We start from the raw sequence: 12,208 nt of genomic DNA on the forward strand, positions 1-12,208 counted from the left end.
AAGTAAATAAAAATCCGACGTAACGAATAAGTAGCCATGCTCAGGTCGCAAATCTCAGTAAATCATTTTCCAAAGTAAATATAAGTGCAAATAATTACAAGTAGGCCTGAAGAGACCTCAAATCCTTGAAAAAAAAAAGTCAAGAAAACGAGCAAATAACCACGTTGACAGGATGATGATGATCATGCGTAGAGTGGTGAAGTGAGCAAGTTTTATTTCGCACTTGCAGCTCTGGCACCATTTGAAGTGAGTCTAGTGGGACTCAAAGCAAGCACTTTCCAGACGTCGCCGTAAAGTACTGTGGCCCGACAAAGCTAAAGTGTTAGGCTTCAGGCCAGCTAGAACTTCGCGCGCACTTTTTGGTTTCTTTCAGGCCTCCCGCTTCACGGCTTTTTGCTGAAGATCGTAAGAGTGCGCGCAAGATTTTTGAGTACTCCATTCTTTAACAAGATATGTGTTTTTTGCACCAACAAGTCTTGTAGCGTCTTGTATAGGCCGCTAACACACTGCTTTTTTTTATCTAAGTAAGCATACAGAAAGACAACAAAACTAAAATGAAGCCTCAGAAGATTAAGATGTCGCCGTAAACATATGGCTGCAATAACAAATCCACAGCAATGAATGCTGCCAGAACAAGTAAGGAAGTACAGTCTTTGTCAAAAGTAACCAGGCTGCATGGTTTGCTTCTAGCTCGTACAGTGGAGCCCTTACAGCAGCCCTGAAGCTGAAATGGTCGTTAAAGGTAAGGACTGGGGGTCTTCTTACCTTCCAACACGTTGTGATCTTTAGCAAAGCCACAAAGGCTCCACTGTACAAGCTAGAAGCAAACCATGCAGCCTGGTTACTTTTGACAAAGGCTGTACATTCGTCATGTGCACAAATAAGGGCGCACACAACCATTCCTTTAAGATACTGACGCAATCTAACTTTGTTAAAACGGTGTAGTGGCAAGGGCGTCCGCAGAATTTTTTGCAGGGGGGGGGGCTCCATTGGTTCTTGGCGCCGGAGGGGGGGGGGGGGGGGGGGGGGGTGTTCGTAGCAAAAAGGCGCTATTTGCGGAGTAAATTCATTTATTTATATATAAATAAAAAAGAAGGGAAATACACACATGAAAGAAAAATTACAAACAGCAAATTAAAGCGTGGCTAGGAGAGATATATTGGAGTTTATCAACGAAGAAACAATTAAAATTACTAAAAAATGCAAAGATACTGTCACTTCGTGGAGAAGAGCACTCAGTCTTGCTGCATACGGGTTCTCGACTCAGCCGGATTGGTGACCAGCACACAGCACAATATGTTCACAAACACGCAACTACAGTCCCTCGTCAGTCTTCCTTGAACAGCAAGTGTAGGCGGCTCGGATTTTTCTGGGCGAATTGCGTAATTACACGGGTGATAAATTCATTTCCGTGCTTCATTACACGCTCTCGGTGCACACTCATCATACACATTGATTGGAAAAACGGTTGAACGCGTACGTTGAAAACAGAAGATGACTATATATACAACGAAAACTTATTTACAAGATAAATGCACGCTCGCCGCTTCATACACCTCGGTCCATCTTGCTCGCGCATCCGCACAGTCGAGCAACCGCACACACACTGCTCGCCGCTCGTCGTTTTCTCGTCCGCTGTCGTGGTTGTTCTCATCTTCGTTGACAACCGGCCACTAAACACACCGAAGCACAAACACAGAGGCGCGCACACGTGCTAGGGAATATCCCGGAATGCGCACTTTGGGGGTGAAAGGAACGCCGCGCGACTTCCGAGGGGAAGGGACACTCGCCACTACGGTCGGAAAATTTGTTGTTGTGTTTTTATGGGGTTCAGAGCCCCAAAACGACTTAGGCTATGAGGGACGGAGTAGTACAGAGTTCCGGATAATGCCGACCACCTGGATCTCTTTACCATGCACTGACATCGCACAGTTCATAAGCGCTGTTGGGATTTGAGGCCCAGCCAGAGGTGACAGGCGAGCCAGGCAGGCGCCATCGGGCTTCGTTGACCAAAGGCGCTGGTTTTCGGAGAAGACGCAAGGAACGCTGGTGTGGGGGCGCCTCTGGAGACTGCGTCGCCGTGAACAAAAGCAGCTAATCCCCTTTGCCGAAGATTCTGAAAGCGGCGCTTCTACTCAACTGCGCTCTCCCGTGGATCGGAGGAGACAGTGAGCGGCGGCGGCGCCAACACATCGCCCGCTTGCCCCTTGAGCAGCCCGACAAAGCGGGGGTGGACACGGCTGATTTGTCCCTCCCTCCTAAAGAATTCATCGGTGGCCGGCGTACTAACGTATCCTGATTATAGCGAGCGACGAAGGCGAAAACAACATGCCCTGTGCACTGTCTGCCTCCATGTCGCTATCTCTCTAGAGATCAAAGAAACAGACACCCATCTCAAGACGGCTCGAAATACATGCTCGCCGGTGCCGCTGCATGTCTGCAACAGGTCGCCCTTTTGTAGAGCTAACGATGGCGTGGTTTGAAAACGGCGGGACGGCGCGCGCCCGGACGCGGCATTTCGCAGATGTGCCACAAAGCGTGGAAGCGGGGCTGCTTTTACCATTTTGGCTGAGCGCACCACCGCCCCTGGCGTGCGGCCATCGCTCACGGTTCGAGTGAGTGATTTTCCAGGGGGGTGCAGCCGCCACCCCTTGCCCCCCCCCCCCCCCCCCTCCGGACGCCCATGTGTAGTGGTAATCATAATAAATGCATTTAAGTCAGAGGAGAGCAGTGTATTTTTAATGAAAATAATAAGCTTCTTCCTAGAGAGGCATAAATGCAGGACACTTATTTATTTTATTTATTTATTTACAGGTACCTTACAGGCCTCCAGGGAGTCATTGAGTAAGGGGGGAGCAATAAATATGTGCAACAGTAGTTAGAATAAACCAAAAATGCGTAGAAACAAACACTGTTACGTTCTAAAAGTTGATTACAAATTATCACGACAGTACAAAATACATGCAGAAAAACATTGAATAAATAAAAAAAAATAGAATATAAATACGACATAATAGTAACGGGGAAAAAAAAGAACATGAAAAAGAACACAGGAAGGCAAATGGGCCTATAAATTCTCAATAGACCTTTGTCTTAAAGTCCATAGACTATTTATATACAAATCCTATAGGATAGCCAAAATTGCATACGGGATACGGACCCCGCCCCCAGTTACCTTATATGGGCCCCTGCTCACCAGGGGTTGGCAGGAAACGAGGCAGCAGACGCAGCCGCCTGTGCGCTCTCTCACCGGGCTGTTTTCTCCTCCTCACTCGATCAGGAACCTGATTTTATTCCGTTCTATACCTTCAAAAATATTACAACATACCATCAAGATAGTCATCGCCTTTACCCCCGCCCATGTAAAAACCTCAAGAAGGCGGGTGAGCGGCTCCTTCTCCGCCTTCTTACCAATACACAGGGTGTGACAAAAAACAACAAAAACAAAAAAAACAGTCATGACTCGGGCAAAGAAAACGTGCTAGGTGTTATCTATATAATGTTTGACCAGATGATTATGAAACGTGCCATGGTTGCGCTGCGATGCAATGCAGTTTGGAAGATCATTCCATAGACATATAGCACGTGGGAGCGGAGAAAAGTTAAAGGCGTGAGTACTGCCATAAATGCGCGTGTAGTTGAGGTTATTGTGCGATCTGGTTGATGAATAAGAGGGTCGTTGCAGGTGCGATAAAGGTGACTGAGTGGCATGGATTAATTTGTGAAACAGAGATAAAAGGGCTATGTCTCGACGAGTTCTTAATGGAAGGAGTGAAAGTTCCAGTTCTCACCAGATTTCTGAGCATTTCAAAAACAGTATTAAGATATTCAAGTTTTAGAACATTTCCGGAAAAGTACATTACTCTAACCAGAAAACATGCCATTTCAGTAGTTTTGCCCTTGCCGCCCAGCCTTTACAAGAAGTTTAGTTTAAGCAGGCAAACTTCCAGGGCATAACTCAGACTTTGAACAACACAGCGTTAGAGGCATACGCAGCGCAATTTGCGCATGTGACGGTTGGAAACAGTATTTTGCAAAGGCGAAGATAATCCGCACTTTGCACGTTTTTAGTCAACCCGAGACACAAATGCGCTTAACAAAAAGGCCCCAAAAAATGTATGGTGACAACATCTTGTTCGAGAATAGCTGCAATTACAATAAGCCCTTTGCGTAATTCGTTAAGTAGGCTTCTCCTCGTTGCACTTTGCCCCAATCATGACGTCACTAACCTGTTCAGTAACAACAAGATAAAAAGTTAAACACGCATGCTAGTGTTTCACAGGTGTACGTGTTGTTGCAATGGTTACCACGTGAACATATTCCGCGTCATAGAAACCACACAGACTGCGTCTACATATTATGTTCTCAGAATTGACACTTCTGCCTTTAGAGGCGCACGCGACATTGAGGTGAAGCCAGATTACCATTTTTGAAAGGGAATTACTGGACAGCTAGACAGAGATTCAAAGTATCCGGTACACGTAGTCTAGCATTTACTTGAGCTTATTGCAGCTTCTGGCTGAGAATAATCTCATAACCAAAAATCAACATGTCAACTTAAATCTACGTTTCCAGTCAAGGCAGCACAGCCAAAGTCACAAGATATTAAATGCTTCTTGATGGGTTTTCTCAAATGGAGCATGACTGGAATATACCCTTCTTTTAAAAACGTACAGCTGAAATCAGTACGCCCAGCAACGCGGCGGCGGCGAACGCGTCATACGATGCGCATCATAGCAAAGCGCAACAAACAAGCGCCAACAGTTCACAAGCAGCCTTCTTTCTTTATTCGTCAAGAGGATCCCTTGTCCACACACCGGTTCCGCCGCGTCTCGTAAGCTGTTTCGTCCCATGTCGGCACGTATGAAGCTACCGACAACGGCTGAAGAAAGAGGGTGGAGAAGAAGGGCCATGTCACGGGTACATCAAATTCGAGGACCGGTCTCCTTCGACGAGCTCCGATTCGCAACAATTTTCGCCAAACCTAGATAATGCGCGACCAACGGGACCGGAACGCACTGGCGGAGATCGATCAGCAAAAACGATTGATGCGCTGTAGGGCTTCATAATGAAGCAATGGCCAACGTAGAAAGCATGAACCGCCAGCAGGGCAGCGCTGTTCCCCTCGTCCGCTTCCATCGCGCAAGGTCTTTAAAGGACGACAGTCCAGGTCTGCGTCTGCGCAAAGAAACGGATGAAGATTGGTGGAACGGGGTTATGACGCCCGGCCCTCTCGGCGATACGTACTGGAGCAGCGGTATGGCGGCCAGCGGCGACCGTCCAAACTACGCGGACCCACGCTAATCATCGGGGAAGATGGAGTGTTGCCAGGCCGTTGCGTTCGCCTAGTCTCTCCTGACAGGTCCCGGCGGCCAGTGCTGCCAACGGGATGTGTGCAAGACGGGGTCGGCCTGGGCCTGGCCCCGGCTGGGAGCGCGCGGCTGTGTAATCCGAAGCGCATTACTGGCGAATATAAAGGCGAGGCGAAGGGGCAAATATCCGCTGCGCATAAATCCAGCGCGTTGGCGGCAGCGACTGCAGGAAGCAGCTGTAAATAATGCAAAGAAATGTTTGTATCGTTGTTGTTTTTTTGCCGGGGATTTATACAGCACCCGCTTCCGGCATCCATTTGTTCCGCGCGTGGAATGTCCTGCTTCCCGTTTCCTTCTTCCTGACAGCACGCTACAGATCTACTTCGGTAAATGTAATCCAGAAAAAAGACGTTTCAATCTACATCCTATGCCATATTTATGGCCCTCAGAGACTGCCGACGGCATCCTGGGCCTCATCAGGGTATAGAAATCGGAGTTTCAGCACAACTTTCAGCTGGCGTCAGCTTAAGCGTGATCGAAGTCTCACCGGCTTAGCGGGCGCATCGCCAGACAGATAATTGCCTGACGTTATTTCGTACCTATGATTGGATTTCCCTGTGCGCTACTGCCAAATGGAAAGGTCAGCCTCTTCAGTCCTTAGTCTTCCTTTTTTCGCGTTTCTCTTGGTTCACTTTTCATGGTGCATGGACAAGTAAAACGCTCCACAGCAACTTAGATTTATCAGATTTATAAGTTCCTTTCACCTTCGTAGCTATATCTAAAATTTCCGCCATGATTCTAAAACACCGATAACCCTAAGAACCATAGCACTGCGGAGAGGAAAAGTTCGCAGCGCGAAATAAGTACGATTAAACTTTTCATGAAAATTTCATTTCACGAACAACTTTTGTCTTTAGGCGTTATTTGCGCGCGCGGTGGTGTGCGTGCGTATTAGTGCGTGCGCAACAGTGAAGGATGGGGGGGGGGAGCGATATGACTTGAAATTAAGTGTTTTCTTAGCAGCAACTTTCACCGCTGACCGGATAATCTGTGATGCTTGTAAAGTCAGCTCCGCCATTTTTTATTTATTTTTTTTTTGAAGAGGCTCGCTTCCTCATATGCCCAGCGTTAAAACAGCGTCTATCAGCAGCCGGGAACGATGCACGGCACTGCAGTACGAGCGCATGAGTGCCATTTCAAATGCGCGTATGGAGCACTCTCCATACCGAGATGAACGAGGCCGAGCTTCTTTTTTTTTTTTTTTACTGTCTAATGTTGGTAAAACAGTCCGACCGCACGAGGACTTCCGATGGCCGAGGCCGGTTTGCTGATTGTTTCCCAACACAAAGACTGCCCTGCCGCATGGCGCGGTTCGCCGGGTATTCATCTTTCACGAGCGCCTAAATTGTTGCTCATAAAAGAAGGCTGCTGCCATAACGCGACAATAAACGGTCAAGCCGCGCATCTGGGTGCGGAAACACGGCGCTACACAGGAACTGTGCCAGTGCAGTGCTTCATGTTGTCTTTTTCTGTTGACAAGTACTTCGTAATAAGAAGAAAAGAGAGGCGGCAACATCGTAAACGAGAAAAGATGTCCTGGCATTAAAGACCACACCATAGACATCCTCAAAAATCAACATTTGATGCAAAATACTGAATATTCAGTAAGGAAAAAGGGCTATTGAAACAGATTAATGAGAGAAAGTTTTTGCTTCGGAATTCTTTCGTTAGATCCGTGATAACACGAAATAAAGCGGCTGGACAAAAGTTTTTAATGGTGGCAGAGTGAAGAGCTACTTTCAGCCCTGTAAGTGCCAAGTCAGTGCAAATATGAGCGGAATGTAATTAACAGAGTTTCGTTGTTACTGGCCCGTACGTTGCAGATATTAAAAAAAAAAGACTAGCATATTTATTCGGAAAAATATTGTTACAGTATAATCGACATTGGAAGATTACTCTAATTTCAAAATGTTTGAAAACCAAAAAACTATGCCAACAAGCTTAGGAACATAAAATAAATACGCAGTAGAATTAAGAATTTCTTTATCACTTGCTGATGCTGCTGTACGCCAAATAAAATTTCCCCTTTTTTTCAGGAAGGGTTAGATTTTATATTCAGTGATCTTGCAGCACGCCTTCTGCATGTCTGGTAGTTGACAATTTTTTTTATTTGAAAAATAAATGAAGCAATCTAGTTCGCAAAATATTGCAAGCATTTAACGTTTTTTTTTTCGAGCAGAACGTAAAACCGCTGGTATTTGAGAATGACTGAGAAAACTTTATTAAACTTTATTTTCACTGAGAAACTTTATTAAAAATAAAAAGAACAAAAATTAGGGGCGATCAGTTTAATTGATGCGGAGGAAATGCGATAACATGCTCTTTTCACTCGGCAGTCAGTTCCAGTTCTGATCCTATTCCAATTCTGAATTCATTGTCTTCCACTCCCGATATATTCCATTGCTGATTCTCTTCAACATCCGACTCCGCAACTAGGCAAAATGTGCCACATTAGCGGCAAGTCCTCATACCGCTACTGGCGCAGTGGCGCAGCGGTTAAGCTGTTTGGTTTGGTTTATTGGGGTTTAACGTCCCAAAGCGACTCAGGCTATAAGGGACGCCGTAGTGAAGGGCTCCGGAAATTTCGACCACCTGGGGTTCTTTAACATGCACTGACATCGCACAGTACACGGGCCTCTAGAATTTCGCCGCCACCGAAATTCGGCCGCTGCGGCCGGGATCGAACCCGCGTCTTTCGGGTCAGCAGCCGAGCGCCGTAACCACTGAGCCACCGCGGCGGGGCGCGGCGGTTAAGCGATGCGCCACTGCACTGGCAGGTGGCTGTTTCAAACACAAACACCGGTAGGGATTGTGCTACCTATGTTGTTCTCCCCGAGCAATTCTAGAAGGAGCAGCTCCGGGAAGCTTCGTAGGCTGTATAAATTGCACGTAGGCCTGCTGTTGTCCGAGTCATTTTCTTGTTAGTCATTTTCATTCTTGCTGAGTCATTCTTGGTGGGGTGCCTGTTTCTCCTTCTTTACAGGTGGATAGGGAGACGGGGTGAGGGGAAAGAGGTCAGGGGGATGGTTGACAGGTGGCAGGAGGAGGGCGGCAAATCCCCCGCCTGGAAGGTGGAGGATTCACACAGAGGCCGGCGCCGACGGACAGTTTTCGAATTTATGGCACCCCAAATTCTATCGCACTAAAATGAGAAAAGAAGTGAGAAGTGAGTCCAGAGGCACGAAAAAAAAAATCTCAAGCATCCGGAAGAACATGGTAGATATGGCCCACGAGGGCCTTTTAATATGCCCCCCGTCAACCACCTCAGGAAGAGCGAACCACCCATGAAGAGATCGAGGCCGATCATTGGGTTGGAGAAAGTCGATGTGCTGCTGTTAGGGTATCCCAAGCAGAAAACGCATTGGGGGAGGAAGGGATGCCCAGTGACGTAATGGAGGATGTGACGGGTGGGAAGACTGTGTGTCTGAGCTTGTCGGACAAGGTAAGCAGCTTGACGAGGGAAGACCTTGCAGGCGAATGGTAGGAGGCAGGAGCCTGCCAGGAGCTCCTGTAGGGTTTTTTGACTGGTTTAGCTATGCGTTATTATATCGCCGTACTGCAGCGTCGTTTTGTATGAATATTCGCTACTTGTGCGAATATTCGTAAGAATGTTCGATTCAAATTCGATTAGGTTCGATCACTATTCAGTGGGTATCATTATTATGGTTTATGGGGTTTCAACGTCCCAAAGCGACTTAAGCTATGAGGGACGCAGCAGTGAAGGGCTCCCGGAATTTCGACCACCTGGGGTTCTTTAACGTGCACTTACATCCCACAGTAGACGGGCCTCTTGCATTTCGCCTTCATCGAAATGCGACCGTCGCGGCAGGGATCGAACCCGCGTCTTTCAGGTCAGCAGCCAAGTACCATAACCACTGAGTTACTGCAGATGCTCTTTGACCTAAAGGCCTTTACCATTAAGGTCTGTGACCTAAAGGCCTTTGCCACAAAGACGTTTGACCTAAAAGTCTTTGCCCTGACGGCCTTCACGCTACAGGCATTTACCATAGACGCCTTCAACCTAAAGTAATTTATCTATGCCATTGTCCTTAATGACCCTTATCATTATTTAGTAACGTCATTTATCATTCCAAAACTGCAACTGTCACTGAAACTCTCACTATCACAAACCATCACCATCACTAACTACTACTGCCTCGTCTAACGTCTTTGGTTCATTGCCTATGACCTCCCATTACTATTTTATGCCCTATTGCTGACGACATGCGAGACCATGGTGCCGTCATCGGGGTTTCAGACCGCTGCTGCTGGACAACAACGCCAGTTTTCGTTGCCGATAAGCAGAATAATGCTTTCGCATTAATAAATCTCTGGCTCTCCCTGGGTATGTTAACGCTTGTCCAGCAGCAAAAGGCGCGCTTATAGCTCATAAAACTGAATTTAAACATTTTCTCGCCGCGCGATACAAACTCGTGACGTCCATACCAAAAAGACTCTGCGATCACCGCTTTGAAATGAATGGTGGCGTAGTCTAGCCTCTGTAATTCGCGCAAAAAATCCGTGTCGCACAAAGCTGACTTCTGAAAGTAGCCGATGATGGCGACACCTGTATTTATTTTTTGTTGTGTTTTTCTAACTTATAAAAGCTCCGCTTTCGATGAGAGTGGTATCTTTATGATTAGCACGTGGTGCGCTAACGAAACAGGCCAATTACAATTTGTTCTGAAAACCCCTTTAAAGACATTTTGATGCAGTACCAAAACCAGTTTGGCTGCAAATTGTAACCACTTCGCTAATAGGCTCATGAAAATATCGCACGCAACTTTATTTAGGCAGGTCGTACAATACGACCTCAGCAATAGTAGCTTCTCAAAGTCATCAGCTTCAGAAATGAGCCCCTGTGCAGGGCGAAGGTGTGGGCTTCACGTCATAAGCTGACCAAAAGCGATAAGCAAGATTTAGCCAAGTGGTTTGTTAAAGGTTTGTTACTGTGCTCCTACGAAACACGGTAAGGCAGTAAGGCACAGTAAGGTGCGCAGCTTCACACGCGCAGTTAAAAGCGTCCGCATTATTAAAATTTGTTACCTCGAATACTACAACTGATTAAATAAACGATGAAACACTAGAATTCAATGTTGGGTGCAAAGACGCCATCTTTGCGCGAACACAACCAGAAATCGAAAAGCTGTCGACAAGTAACCGGCACCTGTGACAATCAGTGATATGTTCGTCGATGATGACAAATTCGTTTAGTACAAACGGACTGCCACCGACGGACTCCCCGAAAAAATGACACAGACTTATGGCGTATCGGGCAGGGCGCTGGAATCCGGCGTGCCTGCTCCTCGCTTTCCAACTTTGGTTTATGGGTGACCCGCTAATGAAACTCATTTCCGATGAAAATGTTCAACGGTCGCAGTAGCCTTTTTCCTGACATTTTCTAGAGCATCCAACGTGAAAACAAGTAAGCATGGCCTAAGTTTAAGTGCCATGAGCTAGAGCTAGAAGACGTTCAAATTCACGCCCACCTTGTTACTACAAGCGATGACTTGGTGCTCATAACGATTTTGGGTGCGATTCTGCTCTTTCCATCATCTCTGACAAGATATCTTTCTTACCGGTAGCGTCGTGTGATACAACATAGATCGGACGTACCCACCCCGTTCCCACATAAACGAACTTTCACTAGAGACCATAGTATTAGACTAAGCCCGACTGCTGCCGAGACATTACAGCGCCCAAGCGGGGCCACTGAAGCCGCTCCGACGATGCCCATTCTGCACACGTTTGTGCCCTAACAGGGCCGGAAGTAGAAACCACTGCGCTACCCGGAAAGACAGGAAAGGCGCCTCCGGTGGTGACTTACTCCAAGCTGCAGAACTAATTTGCCGCCCTAGTGCGCTGCTAAAGGCGGATGGGGTGCAGAAAAAGAAAATGAAAGAAATCGGTTCCTTTCTGATTGCGTTAGACGCGGACGCAGGCCGTGGCATTTGGCATCTTTACTTGCTTTGGCTACGCGCGACTAACGCAAGCTACATCAGGCAAACGCCGTAGCAACAAGCTGTTCGTTTGTGCAGTTAAGTACCCGTTGTTCAACTTCGTTTACTTGGTTGATTTTCATGAAAGGAAAGGCATTATAGAAGAGCACTCAGAATATGTAGCTTGTTGCATTGCCTGTACAAGTACAATTGTAACGTTGCCCACCACAGCCTATTACGCCTTTACCGTTCATGCACGTTCTCTTTCATTTCGATGACACGAAGGATCGGTTTACTTACGCTGTAGTAGGACACGTAATGAAGAATAAGCGCAAGCCAGAATGAGGACACCCTTGCTCTTTGCCGTAATCTTGGAGTGTGAACACAGTCGCATCAGACGCATCTAACATATCGGCTTGCATTGCTTGGTGTCGACTGTTACTTTTCATGTACTTTGCCACTGTTAACCCGCGAGGAAATGCGTCCTTTTCCAGGGAGTGATAACGTCGCAAAATCTCCAAGCATCACCTTCCAGAGGTTCCAAGATGCATGTTTCTCCGAGCTCTCCAATACGCAATCGCAACGGTTGAGATGCCGACGCAGAATTCTGAAAAGAGTTTAAGGAGGATCATATTAAATAACTAGCGAAACAGGTCTTCAGAGGTCGAAGCACACAGGCTGAGTACGACAGGCTGAAAAGAGCTCTATGCCTTTCTAGTGAGGACTCGAAATAGTCTGCAAAACGGTTTTTTGACTAAAGACTTTCAGAAAACGCAGGAAGTAAATCTTAATACAGCGTAGTGAGCAGTATTACTGAGCTTTGAGGGGGCGCGAACAGAGCTTTACAACGTATCCATAGTCAAGTTTAGAGCGTACAAGCGCCCTGCACACATGCAC

The 12,208-nt window shown here is 46.9% G+C and overlaps 1 protein-coding gene across 1 annotated transcript in view; it reads right to left on the reverse strand.

The window, feature by feature from the left end:
- LOC149351417 (innexin unc-9-like) overlaps window positions 1–11,915 on the reverse strand; it is a 73,035-nt gene extending 61,120 nt beyond the window's left edge. The window contains exon 1 of the mRNA XM_089577018.1: window positions 11,840–11,915. The gene's annotated coding sequence lies outside the window, so the exon portion shown is untranslated. The remainder of the gene's footprint in view (window positions 1–11,839) is intronic.
- Between the last annotated feature and the right edge of the window lie 293 nt (window positions 11,916–12,208).

Source organism: Amblyomma mixtum, chromosome 3, assembly GCF_055824585.1.
Source record: "Amblyomma mixtum isolate Tamu chromosome 3, ASM5582458v1, whole genome shotgun sequence".
NCBI lineage: Eukaryota > Metazoa > Arthropoda > Arachnida > Ixodida > Ixodidae > Amblyomma > Amblyomma mixtum.